We start from the raw sequence: 7,060 nt of genomic DNA on the forward strand, positions 1-7,060 counted from the left end.
TTTTTGTAGGGAACTTTCTGGACTCCCAACCCCGCCGTAGGAGAGAGAGCCATGGTCTAGCTCAGCTTGTGTCTTCAATCTCGGTCTACCCAGGTCACTGGACAAAGCAGAAATCTGGAGGACTGAGCCACTCGATGTAGGTGTATGGCTCCCTAAGCATTTCTCAGAAGAGGCCAGAGACTGGCAGAGGGGCAAAGCGGGACAGGCCAAAGTGTCCCGAAACTCTAGGGCCTAGGCTCCTACATTGTATCTGGGAACACCAAAGTGAAGGGAGCCCCTGAGGATTCACAACCTGCCACTCAGAGCATTTCATGTATTTATAAAGACAGCAAGAACCAGGGAGATGGAGAGGCTACAAAGTTTAGGGAGAGGGTTGAAAAGAACTAAATATATGACTAGGTCAGAACAGGCAAGAGGGAGGTGGTTGCTGGCTGTTAGTCTAGAACTCAAAAGTTATTTATTTAAAAAAATAATAATAAGAGAGAGAGAGAAAATTTTAAAAAGTCTGTATAAAGCACCTTCTATGCCCCAGGCTTGGGAGCATACAACTAATTATAAAAGACAGCCCACTTGGGAGCAAGACAGACTATAAGGCCTTTGTGCACCAGGTGCTTCAAAAGGACAGATCCAACAAAATCACTTAAATGGGAATTAGGGCAAGTCCTGGCAATTGTATTAGACGATTTTGCTTGCCAGTGGCAGCAGCCCAATTCAAACTGTTTTAAGCCAACAAAGGGAATTTATTGGCTAAAAAGGTCAGGGTTCCAGCTTCAGGCATAGTTGGATCCAGGCTCAAACAGTGCCACGAGGACTTAGCCGCCTCCTCTCCATCTTTCAGACCTGATTCTCTCCATGCCAGCCTCCTTCTAGGATGCCATGCGGCATCCCTTGGACGCTGCAGGCTTACAGCCTCCTTCCTACTGGCAATCACAGAGGAAAAAAATGTCTCCTTCCCAAGGGTTCACGTTGGCCCATGTGTGTGTGTGTGTGTGTGTGTGTGTGTGTGTGTGTGTGTGTTTTCCACAGTCACTGTGGCCAGGGAGAAGAAATACACTGATTGCTCAGAGCAGAGCCATGTAGGGAGTATCCGATATAAGGATTTGGAGCTCTGAGAGAAAGGCCTGGACTAGAGATTTAAAAGGGATTCGTTGGGATAAAGATAGAGCCAGGGTTGCCAGCTTTGCCACTGCCCAGCTGTGGGGCCTTGAGGGGGTCAGAGTCCCCCTGTGAACCTGTTTCCTCATCTGTGAATGGGGTGAACAGTGCCGGCTACAGAGGACTGCTATGGAGATAGAGCGAGATAATCTATGTAAGGTGCCAAGCACAGTGCACTCAACAACAGTAATGCTATTCTTTTTTCTATTTGCCACTTGTTTCTCACTTTATTTCCCTTTTCTCTGTTTCTACCTTAAGACTGCCAGAGGCTTGCCACCCTTCAGCACTACTCAGTGCCCCGGGAAGTGCTGGGGGTGGAGAGATGGCAGGGGGCTGGGAGCGTAGGGCCTCGTTGCACCCACCTCTCCATTGGCTTCAGCGTGTTCCGTCTCGCAGCCGCAGCCTGGGAGGCAGGGATGGAGCATGCCAGGTGCCCTGGAGGGGCCGAGGCTGGGGTTGGGTTCCTAGGGATCTGGGGCTGGAGCAGGAGTTTCCACCCAAGCCATCATGAGCTATCAAGAACCACAGGGCCAGGAAAAGGACCACCAGGAAAGCCAAATGCAGAGCCTCCAAACACACATCTCTGGCTGGGAAGCATCAAGGTGGGAATGGGGTTGGGACTGCCGGGGAAGAGTGGGGAACAGGAAAGGGAAGCAGAGGGAAGGGACAGAGAAGTGACCTTCGGAATCTGACCCTCACTAGAGGCCCGGGAAACACAGCCCGGCAGCTCTCGGGCCAAGTCCAGGCCATCCCTGAGTTCTAAGAGGCTGGAGAAATTCTTTGAATTCGGAAAAACATCAGGATAACTCCACCCACTGTTCCTGGAAAGGGCCACACGATGACAGCAATCACGGCCCAGATGTGGGTGGGAATCCAGTGAGGAGCAGTCACAAGGAAGAAAGAGCAGGCCACTGATTTTGGGAGGCCCTCCCAAAAGCCTCACAGGTCCTTCCTTCCCTTTTCTCGCCTCCTCGAGAGATTCTTTTCACTGAGAACCTCCCTCCAGACCTTCCCAAGTGCAGTCAGAGCAAGCCGAGCAGGGGAGATGTGCTCTACCAGAGGGTCTGCAGGAGAGCAGGTGTGACAGATGACTCCGGCTTCCTGTCGTTTCTGGGTTGCAGGACTTTGAGCCTCATCTCCCAGTTTGGAAGGTTGGAATTAGCACCTGTCCCCTCAGACCCGTGCCGGGCCCCAGGTGGGGGCAAGATACGGCAGAGAAGGCAGTGAGAGCCGTGAGCCTAGGGAAGCTTCTGGGCTCCCCCACTGCTCCACTCACCAACCACAGGACCTACCCAGAGCAAGAACCCCTGGCCTAGGAGCCCCGGGGTGCAACTCTTAAAAAACCACTACCTCTGGGGGCGCCTGGGTGGCTCAGTCAGTCAAGCATCTGACTCTTGGTTTCGGCTCAGGTCACAATCCCAGGGTCATGGGATTGAGCCCCACATCACGTTCCCGGCTGAGCCTGGAGTCTGCTTAAGACTCTCTGCCTTTGCCCTTCTCCCCCACTCGCTCTGTCTCAAATGAATTTTAAAAATTTTCTTAAATAAAAAGAATGAAAAGGCCACTACCTCTTCCTCATCAGGTCCACCTGGCACAGACCCCATGTATCACTGACGTTCTCTGAGTTGGCGTTCCTCTCACTACAGCTCACTGGAGGGGGCAATGCAGCCAAATTCAGGACCTACCTTTTAGAGCCCCCTTGGCTGAGTTCAAATACTGCCTCCAAGTCTTATGACGTATGTGACTTTGAGCGAGTCATTTCCCCTTTCTGGGCCTCAGTTTTACCATCTGTAAAATGGTGATAATAATAGCTATGTTAAATTAAATGAGCTCAGCAACCAGCACGTAAAACTCACTCAGTGATGGTAGCTGCTATCACTGACGTTGTTGTTGTTGTTGTTGTTGTTGTTGTTGTTGTTTTATTGTTGTCGTTAGTGTTATTAGGTTCGGGGGCGAAAAGAGGTCTCCAGCAAAATATTTCAAAATCCAGATTCAAGAGAGGCAACTCACAACTTAAAAGACAGTTTTAGCGTTCCTTTAACAGTCCTTTATCGTTCTTTTATCGTGACTATCTTTCTACTTTTCTTATCTCCTGGGTACCTTCTTTGCAAGATTGCCCAGATATCTGCCCTCCAAGGATCAGCATTGCAAAAGTGGATGTTAAAAGTCAGACAAGGAAATGGAAATGCAGCAGCTCAAGAACCAGACTGACATGCAAATGCTGGCATCCGATCCAAGGAGTGTGTGCCCCGGGAGCTGTCTGCCAGGCTCTGTTCAGGTCTGCCACGGTGGGGACAGTGCTGCTGCTGTTGTTATCTGGTCATCGGACACGGTCACTCACCACATTCCCCAATGGGGCTTATAGACAACAAAGGGGCCGAGGTAGTTTTCAAGGGCTGCCTGGCAACAGGGTGTCATTCTTCCCACATAAAGGTGACGTTACTGGTCTGCAGTCCCGAGCAAGAAGCCTCATCAAGCCCTGGAAAGGAATTGGCACGGATCCTTCTCCAAGCTCCTCCCCCTGTATCTCTCCATTTGCCCCAAAACAGTGGGGCCCATTTGCAGGTCAGCTGGAGAAATGGAGAGGACAGCCCTTGACCTGAGATGAAGAGAACAATCCAGCAGGCAAGGGGAAGGAGCACACCTCGGCAGCACAGGGCCTGCGCCCCACCCGCATCCACTGACTCGCCAGTGCCCTCTCCCTCACTGAGCTCTGGACTCAGCTGACGTTAGATGGAAGCTGGGCCCCCAGTGAAGAGACTGAGGGGAGCAGGAGGTGAGAGAGAGGCTGCTCAGACACATTGGAGTGTGGGCAGATGGAGAGAATTCAGGGAGGACTGAAAATGGTCCCCATCCTCACACTAGCAGGCCTGGATTCTGGGTTCCAGCAGCAGAACCTTGCCTTGAGGGCTAAGGTGACCAGAAAAGGGAGTGGTGGCCCCAGGGAGTGGAAGACAACAGCAGGAAGACAGATGTGCAGGGCCAGGTGACTGAGAGGCAGGGAGGGGGAACAGGGTGGGGGGAATGAAGAAGAGAGATGGCAAATACAATGCAGCAAGTGTCCCACAGCCCCAAATCCGTGCCCTGTGTCCACACACATGTATGGCTTCATCGGGTCTTCCAGACTGTGCCCACACAGCTCTAGGGGGCCCTTAAATGCCGTGATCTATGCAAGTCACAGCCACTTGGGTTGTGCAGCGAACAGCCTGGGCAGCCCCTCGCCACACCCCTGGGACGCATCCATCCCCACTGGATGCTCTCCTCCAACTCTATCTGTTTCACCTTGGCAGCCTCCACCCTAACCTTGCCCCTGACATTGAGACAAAGGTATAGAATGATCACGAGAGACGTGGCAAAGCTCCAAGAAAGGTAAACGGCCCCCAAAGGCTCTTCTGAAACACCAAGCTCCAGGCCTGCTCTCTCCCCTATTAAAGGGACTGCGGCCCCACATTAAAAAAAAAAAAAAAAGCTTTATTGAATCCACTGCAAGGCAAAGGCCACTGCACTCGCCCCTCCCACCTGTGCCGTCCTGCTGGCTGCTGAGTCAGGAGCCACCCAGGCCCGCGCTCATAGGCGGGCCCACCATATCACAGGTACACACCTGCCACGGCGGCCCCCTCCCCTGCCCAAGGAGAGCCAGGCTAGACCCAGCCCCACCACGATCGAGGAAGACACAAGTGGTCTCCTATACAACAAGCTTTCCTCTGTATCACCCCGCAACCTGCCTGCCCCTTCTTCCTCCATAACACACATGGACATTGCTCAGACACCTTGCTGAGTAAAGCCAGACTCTCGCTCCTAGACCCAGCAGATAAGTTATGCTTTGTCTGAGCCAGTCTCGGCCATCCTGCTCCTCTTTGCCAGTGAGAGTCCAGGAATGGTCGTGTGACCCAGCTCTGGTCAATGAGATGTAAGAAGTCTGCCAAGATTTTCTGAGGTTGCTGACCCAAAAAAGAGAGCACTGTGGGAAATGTCCTCTTTGGCATCCTGCTCTATGTGAGGATGTGTGGCCTGGAGCGGCAGCAACCATCTAGTGACCTAGAGGACAGATGTAAGACCAACATGCTAAAGCCAGTGGAGTAGAAAGAGAAGGCCTTGTTTATAGCAGCACCATCGACAATAGCCAAAGTATGGAAAGAGCCCTATGTCCATCAATGGATATATATGCATACATATGTATACATATGTTGGATGAATGGATGAAGAAGATGTGGTGTATATATATATATATATATATATACATATGTATGCATATATACGTATACATATGTATGCATATATATAGACATATATGCATATATATGTATATGTATATATACATATATGTACGTATATGTGCATATATGTATATATGGTGTATATATGTGTATATATATACATATACACATACACACACACACATATATACACACACACACAACGGAGTATTTCTCGGCAATCAAAAAGAATGAAATCTTGCCATTTGCAACTACATGGATGGAACTGGAGGGTATTATGCTAAGGGAAATTAGTCAGAGAAAGACAAAAATCATGACTTCACTCATATGAGGACTTTAAGAGACAAAACGGATGAACATAAGGGAAGGGAAACAAAAATAATATAAAAACAGGAGGGGGACGAAACAGAAGAGACTCATAAATATGGAGAACAAACTGAGGGTCACTGGAGGGGTTGTGGGAGGGGGGATGGGCTAAATGGGTCAGGGGCACTAAGGAATCTACTCCTGAAATCATTGTTGCGCTATATGCTAACTAATTTGGATATAAATTTAAAAAAAATAAAAAATTAAATTTAAAAAAAAGAAAGGAAGAAAGAGAAGGCCTTGACCTCCGAGGCCATGGCAGGGCTACAGAGCCATACCTGCAAATGCCTTCTCCAGACTCTTTGTCCATGAGATCATTAAATTTTCTGTAGCCCAAGCCAGTGTCGGTGGGGTTTCTTGTTACTTGCAGCCAAAGGCGGTCTAACTGATACAACGGTAGGCAAGTTCCTTTCCCTTCTCCCCACAGTGCCTTCTGGGGCCCAGGCTTGAGGTGCTCTTGCCCACCAGCCAGAGCATGAATATACACCCTTCTTGCCAGGCCCCCAGTGGCAACAGGAAATGCAGCCTGCCCCTGCCTGTCACTACCCAACCTGGGATCTGTGGACTCAGGCTTGTTCTGTTCCCTCCTCTCGCTGGTCAGCTGCCTCCTAGACCAGCCTCAACTTCTCTGCACCTCCATTTCCTTATCTGTAAAATGAGGGCGATGATTTTCTTTAAACTGCCTTATTTGCTCACAGGGTATCAGGGGATTAAACACAGATTCGAGAGAGAACGAAGCAAAAGCAGTTTGTGCATTTTAAAGTACTAGGTAGGGGCACCTCGGTGGCTCAGTCGGTTATGTGTCCGATTTCGGCTCAGGTCATGATCTCACGGCTCCTGAGTTCGAGCCCAGCGTCGGGCTCTGTGCTGACAGCTCAGAGCTTGGAGCCTGCTTCGGATTCTGCGTCCCCCTCTCTCTCTGCCCCTCCCCCGCTCATGCTCTGCCTCTCCCTGTCTCAAAAATAAATAAACACACCAAAAAATTTTACAAAAAGGGTTAAATAAGATTATGTATTCCTGGCACAAAATAGGTGCACAGTAAATTCGGTTCCCCTTGTCCAGGAGATCCTACCAAGTCGGGCAGTGGGGCACGTTACTTTTATCAATCACACAGGTAAAGTCCAGCATTTTCTTCCAAGTACAGTCCAGTGACCACATGCCCCAGAAGCACTGAGGTCCTCACAATAAACCTCCGAATTAGGATCTCCACAGCCAGGATCCAGGAGCTGCCTGTGAGCAAGCACACATCTACCCACCAGTTTGTTCCTGGTCCCAGAGCCCTGCAGTTTACACAGACCTATTTAGCACTCACCCAGTCAGGG

This window comes from Panthera uncia, assembly GCF_023721935.1.
Source record: "Panthera uncia isolate 11264 chromosome A1 unlocalized genomic scaffold, Puncia_PCG_1.0 HiC_scaffold_17, whole genome shotgun sequence".
Classification (NCBI taxonomy): domain Eukaryota; kingdom Metazoa; phylum Chordata; class Mammalia; order Carnivora; family Felidae; genus Panthera; species Panthera uncia.